Here is a 15800-nt window from a genome sequence, read left to right as displayed (position 1 = left end):
CTAATTCCCTCCCACACCTGTCCTTGAACCCTAATCTGACCCATACATCCCCTCCTTGATCCCAAAACCATCCTTATGAACCTAAAAAACAACAGCAGTATTGTGCAAAAATCTTAGGCACATACAGATACTGTAGCTCGGGCGTTTAAGACTTTTGCTCAGTATTGTACTTGTCAACACGAATCATAGCCTCAAGATTCAGGGGAGTAGATTTCGGATGGAGATGAGGAGAGACAGCTTTTCCCCAAGAGTGGTGAATCTGTGGAATTCTCTGCCCAATGAAGCAGTGGAGGCTACCTCAGTAAATATAATTAGACAAGGTTGGATATATTTTTGCATATTAGGGGTATTAAGGGTTATGGGGAAAAGGCAGGTAGGTGGAGATGGCCAGATCAGCCACGATCTTATTGAATGGCGGAGCAGACTCAACGGGCCAGATGGCCGACTCCTGCTCCTATTTCTTATGTTCTTATGAGAGCGAGTTTGTAAATATAGCAGAAGCAACTGATGTTGGGAATGGAAAATGTGGAGCACTGCAGGAGAGGCGTAGGACAGATGGCAGAGAAGGAGTGCCAGGGGCAGGGGTGGTGAGGGTGCAGACACACGCAACCCTGACACACCAGGCAAGGTCATTTGATTCCAAACAATTTGTTTATTGATCATTAGAGAACGTCTCTCTGGTGCTTCCCGCTCCCTCTCCTCTCCCTTCCCCTTTTCCCAACCATGATTCCCCTCTCCCTGGCCCCTTCCCACTCTCAGTCCACAATAGAGCAATAGAGACCCGGGTCAGAATCAGGTTTATCATCACTCACATACGTCATGAAGTGTGTGTTTTTTTATGGCAGCAGTACACTGCAATACATGAAGCGGAAAGAAATGAATCTGTGGGTTATAGATGGTGACATATATGTACTTTGAAAATAAATTTACTTTGAACTTTGGAAAGTCTTAGGCACCCTAGCTATATATACTAGTCTAAGACTTTTGCACAGGCCTGTAAGTCTGAGCCACGACCCTTACAGAGACTGCAGCCCAGTGCCAACTTGACCAAACATTCAGCTCATCAGGTCCTTGCCAGGTGCAATGAAAGATTGACCTGCATCGGCATCTCGGGCACATAGCATTGCAGACACAAGAAAAACTTAACTTAAACATAAATTATGCAAATTACATGAGAAAGAACACAATTAGAACAAAGAAAACAGTTTGTTGTACAGCAAAGTGATCAAAGTGCTCGTAGTGCTGGTAAATTGTAGGGATTAGGGTACTGCCAGTTGGTTCAAGGACCAAGTGGTTGAAGGGAAAATAACTGTCCTTGTCCCTGGTAGTGTGGGACTTCAGGCCTTTGTACCGCCTGCTTGATGGTAGCTGCGAGAAAATGGTATGGACTGGATGGTGGGAATCTTTGATGATGGATGTTCCCTTCTTGAGGCAGCTTCTCCTGGAGATAATTAGTAGATAGTGATGGGAAAGCTGATTCCACTGCTGTCTGTGTTTTTGAATTTCCGAACCAGACCACGATGAAACCACAGTACATCTGCAGAATGTTGTTGAAGTATTTGGTGATAAGCTGAACTTCCTTAGCCCTCTAAGAAAGTAAAGATGCTGGCATTCCTTTCTTATGATTGCATCTATATGCTGGGCCAAGAACAGGATATCTAATATGTTAACATCCAGTAAGCTGTATTGAATCGAGCTGAAATAGCATTTGTGGTGAGCTGGAAGCTGGAGTGTAGGAACATGTGGAAAATCCTTGCCCTTGTGTTTTGCAATGTGATATTATACACATTACAGTCTGTTGGAGATAGGCATTGATAGGAGGAGGGGACATCAGAAGGTGTCTTTAACTAGTCATCCTTCTGAGATGCTAAGATTCTGGGACCTGAGGGGAAATGAAGCAAACAAAAGGGTTATGTCCTTCTGCAGTGCGATGACCTTCAAATGAAAGCTGTTTTCACCTTTGAAAATCAAATAAACTGCAGAAGCTGGAAAATGTAAGGAAAGCAGAACGTACTGAAAATTCTCAGCAGGTCAGGTAGCATCTGTGAAAAGAGAAACAGAGGCAACGTCTCATGCCAGACGCGGACTCCTTTCACATTTATTTACTCCCAATAACTGTTGGCTTTCATTTTCCATGAAAAGACATCAGTCCTCATAGGACTTGTGCCGAATCTTAGCAAACTTTCTAAATGGACATACGGAGGTAGGTGGATCTGGTGAAAGGATGGGGCAGCTCCATACAGACTGAAAAGTCTCTGTGCACACCATCATTTTAAGCCAATAAAACACAACATGAAGGCATTAGGAGGAAGAGTTTTCTGTTCCTGTTGTAACTGTATTCTCTGTGCAGGGGTAAGGGAAAGCAGGCTGTTTGAGAAAGTTGTGTTTGTTGAAAATTTTCTAAACTCAGAAGTGAGACTATGAGAACACTGCCCAATGAGGGTCATAGTCACAGAAGATATTGAAGATAGATGAAAACCTTTCCTCACAGCAGAGCTGACTGAAACTAAAGGCATCAAGTCAAATATAATGAATAAGGTACAAGTATGATGAATCAGATGCAACAGGTCATACAACATGCTAACATAACTTACACATAAAATATACATGTATTATATAAGACTGAAGAAAAATAAGCCAATAAAGAACAAGAGATTAATGAAAAAAACACAATCAGAAACAAGTCCATGGTCGTCCAATCAGTGGCTTAGGCTTATGTTGAACAGTAAGAGGTTCCAAAAGGATCTGAGATCTTCTTTTCACCCAGAAGGTGGTTGAAAACTAGAATGTACTGCTTGAGGGATTCTGGAGTGTGATTCTGACTGCACTTCCCAGTGCCTTTGGGAAAACAGACTACATAATCAAGGACCCTCTCCCACCCCAGTCATTCCCCCTTTTCCCCTTTACCATTGAGCAGAAGATACAAAAGCATAAAAGCACATATTTCTATGTGTATCTGCATGCCCAACAGGTCAACAGCAGACACAAACTCACCGGCTCTCCACTCAGCCTGGGACCACCTAGACAACAGCAGTATCTATTTCATACTGCTGTCCATACTTACAGCTTGGTGTACAACACCATTGTCCCTTCCGTACTAGTCAACAAGTTTCAAAGCCTAGGCTTCTGTATCTCCCTCTGCAAGTGGATCCTTGACTTCCTCATCAGGAGAACATGATCAGTGTGGATCAACAATAATAGCTCTTCCTCGCTGACAATCAACACAGATAGGCCTCAGGGATATGTGCTTGGGCCACTGCTCTAATCTCTCCACTCATGACTGTGTGGCTAGACACAGCTCAAATGCCATCTATAAATTCGCCATTGAGACAACTATTGTCAGCAGAATCTATATATATGTATATTTATTTATTGTGGTAACCTATAGTGATTTTTATGTCTTGTACTGCTGCCACAAAATAACACATTTCATGATGGTTTAAGCTTCATGAGCACAATGGTATTGGTTTATTGTTGTCACATGTACTGAGATGTAGTGAAAAGCTTCAGTTTCACGTGCAATCCACACAGATCATTCCACACATTAGCACATTGAGGCAGTAAAAAGGAAAGCAGAATGCAGAATGTAATGTGATAGTTACAGTGAAAGTGCTTATATAGGGATTTGCATGCTCCACTGCACTTGAGGTTCTAACTTCCACTCCATGGGCCTAGGATTCCTGGGAGTCGGATTATTGCATTTCATCAAGAGGTCTTTCTCTGTACACTTGGTAATTTCTTCCTGTGACTGAGCTTGGAACAGCGTGTCTGATATCAGGACTACAAACTATCTGGACTGAGTGAGCCTGAGGCTTTCATGCTGAAGATATTTGTCTGAGAGAGGATATTCCGTGTGTCTCATCTGTACCTAGTGGGTGGGACTGGATGAGATCCTACTTTCCAGAGAAAAACAGTGGAAGGAACGTGTTTCACTGAATTCAGTGACACCTTAGCACTCATATCAACCCTGGGCACTTGCATCTCTCAGGGGAAGCCTGGAGTCACACAACTCTCAACCCAACCCCGACTCGCTGCTGCTCATGTTGAGAAGTGAGCATCCTCAACGGCTATTGTGCAAGGAACCCATTTTCCATTTAAGCACAGGGGTAGACCTCTTTGCTTCTCTCTCCCTTTCCCACTTCACTGTCTCCCCATTGCTCTCTTCCATTGTTTGACTCCCATTCTTTCTCCTCTCCCTATAACTCTCCATTCCCACCCCTCCTTCCTTGCCACCACTTCCTCAGTAGTTAGTTTGTGAAGTGGTCATCGAAACCTTTGCTGGAAAATTGCCTGGGCTTTGCCAAATTTGTTAGTTCAGCACAGTTTTCCCTCAGTAGGTCAAGGCTGATTCTCTGAATAATTTTACCTTTATAAATGCTACTTCTTTCAATGAATTCCAATTATTTGTCAACTGCCCAAGTTGCTAGCCAGTCTAGACAGTTCACTCCTCCTTTCTCAAGTAATTGTACAACATGACCAGTCCCTCAACCTTCAAGTACCATTCCATCAGATACAGCTGCAGTATACTGTAGCTGCCCAACTCTTTTCAATGTCCTACCTTGCTTCCTTTAATAGCTTGGTATCTAGTTAATCTGAGCCTAGGAACTCATCTCCTTTCAATGATAGTAAACCCCTTAATGCTACTGTAACTATGTTTATCTCATCCAGTATTTCACATTCATCTTCCTTAATTATAATATAGACATTGTCTACTTCTTTTATAAGTGTTCAGAAAGTTCATGTTAAAAGCCCTATCCACACTCTCTGCCTCACGTAAAAGTTTCCTCACAGATATTACTTCCACCTGCTCAACTAAATCTAAGCCCAGAATTTCCTCTGCTTTTGTTACCTAAAATATTCTTCTGCTTGTAGTTTAGAAATGCTATTCCCTTGTTACCTTTCATGTTGTTTATGTCCCATGGGTAAAGCCCTCAACACCATTGAGCACATCTGCACAGAGCACTGTCGCTGGAGAGCAGCACCCACCATCAGCGATCCCCATCATCCGGGCCACGCTCCCTTCTCACTGCTGTTATCAGGAAGAAGGTACAGGAGTCTCAGGACCCACACCACCTGGTTCAGGAGCAGTTATCACCCTTCAACCATTAAGTTCTCGAACCAAAGGGGATAACTTCTCTCAACTTCACTTACCCCATCTCTGAACTGTTCCCACAACCTATGGATTCAATTTCAAGGACTTTTCACCGCGTGTTCTCAATACCTATTGCTTGTTTATTTATTAATATTATTTCATTTGCTCAGGTTGTTGTCTTTTGCACATTAGATGCTTGTCTGTCCTGTTGGGTGCGGTATTTCACTGATTCTATTGTGCTTCTTGGACTTACTAAGTCCTCAAGTAATCAAATTTCAGGGTTGTGTATGTACTTTGATAATAAAGTTACATTGAACTATGATCCTCCGGACCAAGGTGCACAACACAGTACATAAAACTCACACACAGCACATGAAATAATATTACCACAAGCAAATTAACAAAATATAAAGTGCATTTATGACACAAGTTAAAAAGTAAATGGAATAACACCACTGATGCTTCATAAATAGTGAAACCTAGGTGGTGGCAGGGAGCTCAGTAGCCTTACTGCCTTGAGGAAGAAGCCGTTTCTCATCCTAACAGTCCTTGTCCTGAAGCTATGGCACCTCCTGCCTGATGGTAGAGGGTCAAAGAGATTGTTGGACTGATGGGAGAGATCATTGGCAATATCTTGGATGGGTGGAAGAGAGATCCAATCACCCTTCAGTGTACTCCCGAATGGCATGGTGCATATTCCTGTCACCAAACAATGTTCACCCACAGAAGTTTTCTGTAACTTAGGGCAATCAACAGACTAAACCTGACTTGTCACTTCATAACAGATTGCTGAGCTCCCATCTGTCTGTATCAGACGGAGAACCTTGAATAGAGGTATTATTTACTAATCCGTCCATATCAAAAGAAAATAAAAGATGAATAAACTGAGAATTTGGCACTGGGTACATCTTGTCAAGCCTTCCTGAACAATATGCTACCAGTGCCAATAGTTTATGGCAAGAGGTTTTGATCTTCTCATTGTTCAAGCGAAGCAAATTCTTGCACTGATTTTTTAAAAGCATTTTTTAAATCCTGGATATGGGTGCTATTAGCAAGGCCACCAATGACTGCAGATCCCTAATTGTCCTTGAATCAAAGGAATGCCCGAATTGGTGTTAAGCAGGGAGCAACAGAATTCTGACCCGGAGGTAATGAAAGCATGATGGTATTTTTCCAGCTCAGAAGAGTTCGTGACTTGACGTGCTGCCTTTGTCGAGATGTGCTGTTCGAGGAGCCTTTGGTGAGTTGCTCCACAGTATACTGCAGATGGTACGTAGTGAGGCCACAGTGCATTGTTGAGGAGGGAGTAAATGAGTGACAAACGGAATTTCAAACAAATGTGCTCCATTTTCCAAGATGTGCTAAAATGCTTGTGTTCTGTTGGACTAACATTTATCGAGATAAATTAGATTAGATTCAACTTTATTGTCATTGTGCCGAGTACAGATACAAAGCCAAATGAAATACATTAAGCATCTAACCAGAAATGCAAAGAATGCTACTATTTACAAAATAACTGCGAATAAAAAGTAAGTGCTACAGCACACAAATATAAAAGCACTGAGACAGTACAATATGGGTACATTCAATGGAGAGCATTCAAACCCATTCATGATTTTCATCTTGTATACAGCCATAAATCATTGGAGGTGAGAAGAGATGAGTTGATTACTGCAGGATACTTCACCTCTAACCTGCTTTTGTAGTTGGAGTTTTGGTGTGCTTTGTCCAAGTGCAATTCTGATTTCAGGACGTTCTTGGCAATTGCTCTGAGTGTCAAAATACTCTAGAATGGGGTTTCCCAATGTAGGGTGCATAGATCCTTTGGCTAATGGCATAGAAAAAGTTGGGAACCCCTGCTCTAGAATCATACTTGTTGGAGGTCGTTGTCTGGAAATTTTGTTGCAAAAATATGACTTCCTAGTTTCTGTCCTGGGCAGAAGTGTTATCAGGTCTTGCTTCACTGTCTGCAGAGCTGTGAATGGAACTAAACGCAATGCAAGCATTAGCAAACAGAGTCACTTCTGACCTGGCGGGGAAGCTCTTGAACTGGGTGTCTTTGGTGTCTCCCTAGAACAGTTTCTGGCTGGGAATTAAATACAGTCACTCTCACTTCACCCCTGAAGTATAGCTATTCTGTCATGAGGTCAGAAGCTGAGCAGTCCCATTGAAACAAAAAGTGGGAGATTACTGGAGAATATCACCTGATGAGAACACCATCCATCACTTTAGTTTACAATGGAGAAGCAGTTTCCTAAATTTGATCAAAACACACAAAATGCTGGTGGAGCTCAGTAAGTCAGGCAGTGTCTATGGAGGGAAATAAAGAGTTGTTGTTTTGGGCCAAGACCCTCCCCCCAAAACAATGACTCTTTATTCCCCTCCATAGATGCTGCCTGACCTACTTAGTTCCTCCAACATTGTGTGTGTGTTGCTTCAGATTTCCAGCACTCTTGTGCTGGTTACCAGATTTGATTTTATTTTAGTTTCATTTTGAACAGGACACTCTGGGCAATTTTTCACCAAGTGTTTAAATGAATTCATCTCCCTCACACTTTGAGACTCAAAGCTCATTTTGTAGCATGTTTAATGTGATAAAATATCATTCTTACGGCCTTAAATAAGTACAAATTCACCAGTAGTTGGCAACAGATCTACCTTTGATCGCATATCAAATACTTTGTCTTTCACCAAAGCCTAATAACTGGAGCTCTGACTGAATCCTAATTCCTTCACAAGTTCTAATCCCCAGTCATAAAGACATAACTTTACTGTAGGGATACAGGCCCTTTGGCCCATCAAGTCCATTATTAATTACTCTAATCCTACACATAATCTTCCTTTATTCCGCCCACATCCCATCGGCCTGCTCCAACCTAAAACCATGAGGCAATTCACAGCAACCTGTTAACCCACCACCCCTGTATGTTTTTGGGATGTGCGAGGCAATGAGAATACCTGGAGGAAACCTACACAGTCACAGGAGGAATGTGTAAGCACCACAAAGACAGCACCGGAGGTGAGGATTGAACTGGGATCGCTCGAGTTGTGAGGCAGCAAACAGTCCCCAGACACCAGCTGTTAGCTTTCATGTTCAAGCATTCTCATAATTCCGCCCAGCCCCGCAGAACTTGGAGACGAACCTCAGGAATTGTCCTGTTCAATTAGCCACTGAGAACTGTATCCCATTAGTTCCTCCGCTGCTTCCAGTTTGTGAGACAGCTGAAGTATGTGACTTCTGTTCTGTTCTGGGATAATCTCCCCTTTCCTGCTGCAGTGTGCCTGCCCGAGTCTCCAGAGGCTCCAGTGCTCCAATGATACAACTGAGGTTTAACTTCCCAATCCCTCTCTCTCTCTCTCTTGCACACACACAACACCCCCCCCCCACACACACAGAATCACATGAACTCAAATACCACACACATGCACGCACACTCAAATACACATACATTCAAAAAGTTCACAGTTCAAAGCAAATTTGTTATCAGAGTATATATGTCATTTTCTTGCGGGCATTCATAGTAAGAACAAGAAACGCAATAGAACCAATGAAAGACTGCACCCAACAGGATGGACAGAACCAATGTGCAAGAGACAATACACAGTAAAAATAGAAATAGAAAGAAAGAAAATAAATAAATAAACAAACAAACAAACAAGCAAACATTAAATACCAAGAACATGAGATGAAGAGTCCTTGAAAATGGGTCCATAGGTTGTGGGAACATTTCAGTGATGGGGTTATTGAAGTTGAGTGAAGTTATTGCCTCTGGTTCAGGAGCCTGATTGTTGAGGGGTAATAACTATTCCTGAACCTGGTTGTGTGGGTCCTGAGGCTCCTGAACCTCCTTCCTGTATGGCAGCAGCAAGAAGTGAGAATGATCTGGGTGGTGGGGTTCCCTGATGATAGATGATGCTTTCAAGTGACAACGCTCCACCTAAATGTGCTCAATGATGGGAAGGGCTTTACCCATGTTGGGCTGGGCCGTATCCATTACTTTTTGTAGGATTTTCTGTTCAAGGGCATTCATGTTTCCTTACCAGGCCATGATGCAGCCAGTCAATATATGAGGGGTGATTGATAAGTTCACGGCCTAAGGTTGAAGGAGTCAATTTTAGAAAACCTAGCACATTCATTTTTCAACATAGTCCCCTCCTACATGTACACACTTAGTCCAGCGGTCATGGAGCATACGATCCCTTCTTTGTAGAAGTGGTCCACTGCAGGGGTGATTGATAAGTTCGTGGCCTAAGGTAGAAGGAGATGAGTTATTAACTTCAAACTTTCTGCATAACCACTCGAAGAGTTGACCTGCATGTGCATGTAACAAGAGTGTCTTGGACATCCAGGTGGTCCACAGCGAGTGATTAATAAGTTCATGGCCTATGGTAGAAGGAGATGAGTTATACAGCTCTCGTTACATGCACATGCAGGTCAACTCTTTGAGTGAAAATGCGGAAAGTTTGAAGTTAATAACTCATCTCCTTCTACCTTACGCCACAAACTTATCAATCACCTCAGGCTGTGGACCACCTCTGGAGGTCCAAGATGCCAATTCTACAAAGAAGGGATCCGTATGCTCCACAACCACTAGATTAAGTGTGTAAATGTAGGAAAAATAAATGTGCTAGGTTTTCTAAAATTGACTCCTTCTACCTTGGGCCACAAAATTATCAATCACCCCTCATACTCTCCACCACACATCTATAGAAGTTTGTCAAAGTTTTCAATGTTATGCCAAATCTTTGCAAACTGCTAAGAAAGTAGAGGCACGGAAAGTGTTACACAGAACACGCTCTGCAAATAACACACACAGCACTCCCCCCCCCACACACACACGTGCACCACACATACACACCATTCACACGTGCAGACAAGCATGCACTTGCAATCACACTCAGACACACATATATACATACACGACACAAGGATACTCACATGTACACAGACACATAGTGCACCACATACACAGCACACAAACACCACTCTTCAAAGTGGTTCTGACACATGGCTGTGTTTTATTAGTAAGTCACCAACTGATTATACCAGTTAACAAGGTAAAGTAAGAAGCAACTCCAGTGCCTTTGGGATTATTTACAACCAGGCCCCAACATCCTCCACTTATGGCCCAATAAACAAGGCCTGTTTTCAATCTGTGAATGAAAGGCTTTTGCATAAATTGACTGGAAGCCACAGATGATTAAATCGGGCTGTATGTCTGAGCTCCTGATGATACTAGCACATAATGACATTGGACACTTAAATAATTTGAGTTTTTCCACATGGCTCATTGGGCTAAAAATTCCACTGAATGATACCTTGATTATCAGCTTGAAAAATCGGGATAACATTCCAGGAGCTGCTGGCAATATTCAGTCACATTAATGGTAATGTCTCTCTCCACTCTTCTACATAGCAAGTGATTTTAGAACATGTGGTTCATGTTAGGGAGTTTTGCCTCCAATAATCAGCCTTCATTCACCACTTCAACACCCTCTGCTTTCTTGGCACTTCTCTCCTCTGTTCCCCATCCCTTTGCACCCCACCTCAGCGCTCAATCCGCCCACTCCTCTCAGTCAGTCTGGTGTTGAGGCACTTTTTTAAATCACTGTGGCCTTTGTGCTGAGGTTGGTGCATTAAGCCCTTAGCAGCTGCGATCAGTTAAAAAATAATCAACTTCTCCACTCTGCCTTTCACATTCTTGGGACGGTCAAAGTGCCAGAACTGTGGCAGCAAAATTAGATAACTGCAATCCCACAACCAAGTATTTTGGCATTGTTTACTGAGGAAAAAATAGCAGAGATAATTTCTCCACTTTTCTTTTCTTACCAGCAGAAGCATTTATATCTACCTCGGGCGACAGTAAAATCTCGAAGACTGGCATGCCCATGATTGGGTGACGATGTAGGGAGGATGAACCTTCAATTCTGATTCAGGGTCACTGTGCCTCCACTGTGCAAGAACTCAGGGCTGGGATCTCTTCAGTTAACATGAATTAGTTTTGTTCGTCACAGAGAGATCCACGGAGACAACTCTCCACCCTATGTTTTGCCTGAGAAGTGCTTTTCTGTGAATGGGTTCATTGCTGAGTTTAAATTCCATTCAAAGACGAAGTCTCTTTTTCCACTCACGCTAATTAGAGCACTGTACATAAACATTAAAAGAAAAATCTGATGAAGAGTTCCAGACCTTAAACTTAAACACAAGAGATTCTGCAGATGCTGGAAATCCAGAGCAATACACACAAAATGCTGGAGAATCTCAGCAGGACAGAAAGCATTGACAGAAAGGAACAAAGAGCTGAGATTTTAGGCCAAGATCCTGATGAAGGGTCTCCGCCCAAAGCATTAACTTTTTAATTCCTTTTCACAAATGCAGTCTGAACTGCTGAGTTCCTCCAGCATTTTGTCTGAGCTACTCCAGACCTTAATCATTACCAGTTTCTCTTTCTACACATGCTGCCTGACCAGCTGAGTGATTTCAACATCTTGTTTTTATTTGTCAGTCACTGGCTCAGCAACACTTCCTTTAAACATCTAGACCTAATTACCTCTCTCCTTAATTAATTTCAAAAGCTTCTCCCATAGCTTCTTTTGGTATAGCAATCCAAACAAAATCTCTTCTACATCCATGTAGAAGTCCAGGCACAAAATATCAATAGATTTAAGATTCAAGGTTGTTTAATATGATTCAATAGTACACATATGTAAAGGAGAATGAAAACTTGCTTTCTCCAGATCCAATGGAGCGTAAAAAAATAAACTTAAAGAATACAATAAAAAAAAGCATAGTGGTTAGCACAATACTTTACAGTTCCAACGACCCGGGTTCAATTCCTGCAGCTGCCTGTAAGGAGTTTGTACGTTCTCCCCGTGACCGCATGGGTTTCCTCCCGGTTCTCTGGTTTCCTCCCACAGTCCAAAGACATACCGGTTGGTAGGTTAATTGGTCATTGTAAATTGTCCCATGATTATGTTAAATTTGGGGTTACTAGGTGTTGCAGCTCAAGAGGCCGGAAGGCTGTACCTCAATTTTTTAAAATTAATTTTAAAAAGCACAATAAATATAATTATAAAAACAATCCTATAAAGCACAATTCACAAATAATTGTTTGAGTGTGGTCATATATACATAAAATTATCTTATGTACATAAAGTGACAATAGGTGCAGGAATATCTGTGAATAAGATGATTCTGACAGGAACCAGTAAAGTGACAAAATGACTCTTGTCAAGAGGAACTCTTCTAGGTAGCAAAATTATATTGTTGTGGAGATTTTGAATAAAAGATCTCACTTTGGCCAGGACACTGATTTGATTAGGCTGAAAGTTGGTTCTGAATTCCAAGTGCACTGATCTTAATGCCCCATCAGCAATGGGAATACTTCAAAACCTTTTAAGGTTGCTTTCACGTGACCAAAGTTGGGATTATAAATCCCAAAAGTCCATACAAAGCTACCCATCTCATCAATTTTTTACAACTTTCTGGTATACCCTGATACTTACATCAATTAACTCAAATAAACTTCATTTGGTTTCAAACTGAGTGACAATTTACTTTTGTCCATGAAATAAAACCATAAGACATAAGAGTAGATTTAGGCCATTCGGCCCATTGAGTCTGCTCCGCCATTCCATCATGGCTGATTTATAAATGCAAACACGAGGAAATCTGCATTGCTGGAAATTCAAGCAACACATACAAAATGCTGGTGGAACAGAGTCTTAGCCCGAAACGTCGACTGTACTTCTTCCTATAGAGGTTGCCTGGCCTACTGTGTTCCACTAGCATTTTGTGGGTGTTGGCTGATTTATTAACCCTCTTAACCCCATTCTCCTGCCTTCTTGGCAAAACCTTTAACACCCTGACTAACAAAGAACCTATCAACCTCTGCTTTAAATATACTCAATGACTTGGCTCCCACAGCTGTCCGCGGCAATGAATTCCACAGATTCATCACCCTCTGGATAAAGAAATTCCTCCTCATCTCTGTTCTAAATGGAGATCCCTCTATTCTGAGGCCATGCTCTCTGTTCCTAGACTCACCCACCATAGGAAATATCTTCTCCACATCAACTCTGTCTAGGCCTTTCAATATTCAATAGGTTTCAATGAGATCTCTCCTTTTTCCTCTATACTTCAGTATGTACAGGCCCAGAGCCAAAAAACACTCCTCATACATTAACCCTTTCATTCATGGCATCATTCTCATGAGCCTCCTCTGGACCCTCTCCAATGCCAGCACATCTTTTCTTAGATAAGAGGCCCAAAACTGCTCACAATACTCCGAGTGTTCTGACCAATGCCTTTATAAAGCCTCAGCATCACATTCTTGCTTTTGTATTCTAGTCGTCTTGAAATGAATAAAATTGCGTTTGCTTTCCTTACCACCAACTCAACCATCAAATTAACCTTTAGTGACTCCTGCACAAGGTCTTCCGAGACCCTTTGCACCTCTGATTTTTGAATTTTCTCCCCATTTAGAAAATAGTCTGTGCCTTTATCCTTTCTACCAAAGTGCATGGCCATACACTTCCCTACACTATATTACAGCTGCCACTTCTTTGCCCATTCTCCCAATCTGTCCTAGTCATTCTACAGACTTCCTGATTCCTCAACACTACCTGTCATTCCATCTATCTTTATGTCATCTCCAAACTTGGCCACAAAGTTATCAATCCCATCATTCAACTCATTGACATATAACGTGAAATGAAGCGGTCCCATTATTGACGCCTGTGGCTCATCACTAGTTACTGGCAGCCAACCAGAATAAGCCCCTTTTATACCTGCTCTTTACCTCCAGCCAGTCAGCCAATCTTCTATCCACGTTTGTATCTTTCCTGGAATACCATGGGCTATTACCTTGTTTCGCAGCCTCACGAGTGATAACTTGGCAAAGGCCACTGAAGTCAGGCTAACTGGCCTATAATTTCTTTGCTTCTGCCTCTCTCCCTTCTTAAATCCCACAAGTGTCTTGACTGCCACAACTTCTAGTCTGTGCATATATCTAAGTTGATTGTTCCCTGATCAGTCAGGGCATCAAAGGATATGGTGAGAAGGCAGGTGTATGGGGTTGAGTGGGATCCAGAAGCAGCCATGATAGAATGACAGAGCAGACTCGATGGACCGAATGGCCTAATTCTGCTCCTATGTCTTATGATCTTATTCCCCTATCTCTGTCTTACTTTTGCTGCTTCCATTTACTCCACAATATCAATTTGGCTTTCTTCACTGACCATTTTTTTGTGCAAACCTGATGTCACCCTAGCTAACATCTGAGTCCCATCTAATCAATACTTATTGGGGGGCCAGGCGAGATCAGAGTAGCCACTAATCAGAGAAGATTTCAATATGGAAGTCCCAAATTGTGGACCTCAGTCTGAGGGTCCCAATCTGACTGGATCCTTAACTGAGATTCCTAGCATGACAGGGTCCCAAACAGAAGGGCTGAACCCCAAATGCATGCTGAGTTCCAACCTCATAGACAATTCTGCAACCCCACACTCAAAGGGACACAGGTCAGAGCCAAGAATATTAAATCTGGATGTGTAAGGCCTATGGGTTTCATATATGAATATATTTCACTAAGCAAGTTCCTCATATTGAACCATCATTTGAGAACATCACTACCAAAGTTTCTCTGCTACTGGGATTAAGTTAGAATATTGGTTACTTGAGTCATTGGTTATGTGGTTCAACCCAGAGTTGCTCAGTGTGGACTGACTTCCACAGACCAGCTCCAGTTTCAGCTCTGTATTGCGATAGTTAATTCCAGTTGTGGGAGAGTTCTATTTCAACTCATACCATTTGACCAGATAAATGGAGATCGGCCTGGGCTACATCAGGATGGCCACTGTATAACGATGTTCTTCAGTGTGTGGCCAACTCATTGTTGAATCTCAAGGCAGTCTGTTCAAATGCCATTCCCGAGGCGTGAACAGGAGTCAAAGCTAACACCAAGAACGTCTTCAATGTCTGTCTTTTGATATTTGCTCTTAGGTGGAACCGCAAGATTTTATGGCACAATTTCAAGGGACTTCTTAATAGACATCTGAACAATTGTCATTGTTCAATCACATCAATAAACAGACAGGATACAAAATAGATTGCAGATGCTGGAGTCTGGAGCAAGAAGTAAACTGCTGGACGAATGCAGTGGGTCAGGCAGCATCTCTGGAGACAGAGGTGACTATTTCCCACACCCCAGACTCAACACAACCCTCTACCCTTCTCTGTCCCCTTTCTCCTTTGAAGACCCCTTCCTACCACCACCCCCTCTTCTATTACCCATCCTATCCCCTTTCTCCCGTTACCCCCTGGGGACCCCATACCTCATCCAAGCATCAATAAACAGATGACCTGGTAATCAAAGCGATACTCTTTATGGGATCTTGCTATGCACATCAGCCATTACATCTTCTACAAGGGTGACTGCTCTAGAAACACACACAAAATGGTGGAGGAACTCAGCAGGCCAGGCAGCATCTGTGGAGAAGAAACCATGTGGACGTTTCAAGCCAAGACACTTCATCAGGAATGGAGAAAAAAGATGAGGAGTCAGAGTAAGAAGGTGGGGGGGGGGGGAGGAAGTGCAAGGTGGTAGGTAGGTGAAAAAGGGAGGGGAAGGAGATAAAGGGCTGGAGAAGGACTCTGATAAGAGAGGACATAAGGCCATAGAAGAAAGAAAAGTGGGAGGAGGGCCAG

The 15800-nt window shown here is 42.5% G+C and overlaps 1 long non-coding RNA gene across 6 annotated transcripts in view; it reads left to right on the top strand.

The window, feature by feature from the left end:
- Positions 1 to 15514, top strand: part of LOC132385238 (uncharacterized) — a 237053-nt gene extending 221539 nt beyond the window's left edge. For 5 of the 6 annotated variants that reach the window (XR_009509114.1, XR_009509117.1, XR_009509116.1 and 2 more), the window contains 2 exons: positions 6270 to 6332; positions 15096 to 15514. This is a non-coding gene — a long non-coding RNA (uncharacterized LOC132385238). Of the gene's footprint in view, positions 1 to 6269; positions 6333 to 10925; positions 11047 to 15095 lie in introns of those variants that run through there. The other variant, XR_009509118.1, reaches the window with a different exon arrangement.
- The last annotated feature ends 286 nt before the right edge of the window (positions 15515 to 15800 follow it).

Source organism: Hypanus sabinus, chromosome X2 (assembly GCF_030144855.1).
Source record: "Hypanus sabinus isolate sHypSab1 chromosome X2, sHypSab1.hap1, whole genome shotgun sequence".
NCBI lineage: Eukaryota > Metazoa > Chordata > Chondrichthyes > Myliobatiformes > Dasyatidae > Hypanus > Hypanus sabinus.
This window is presented reverse-complemented; position numbering and strand designations above follow the sequence as displayed.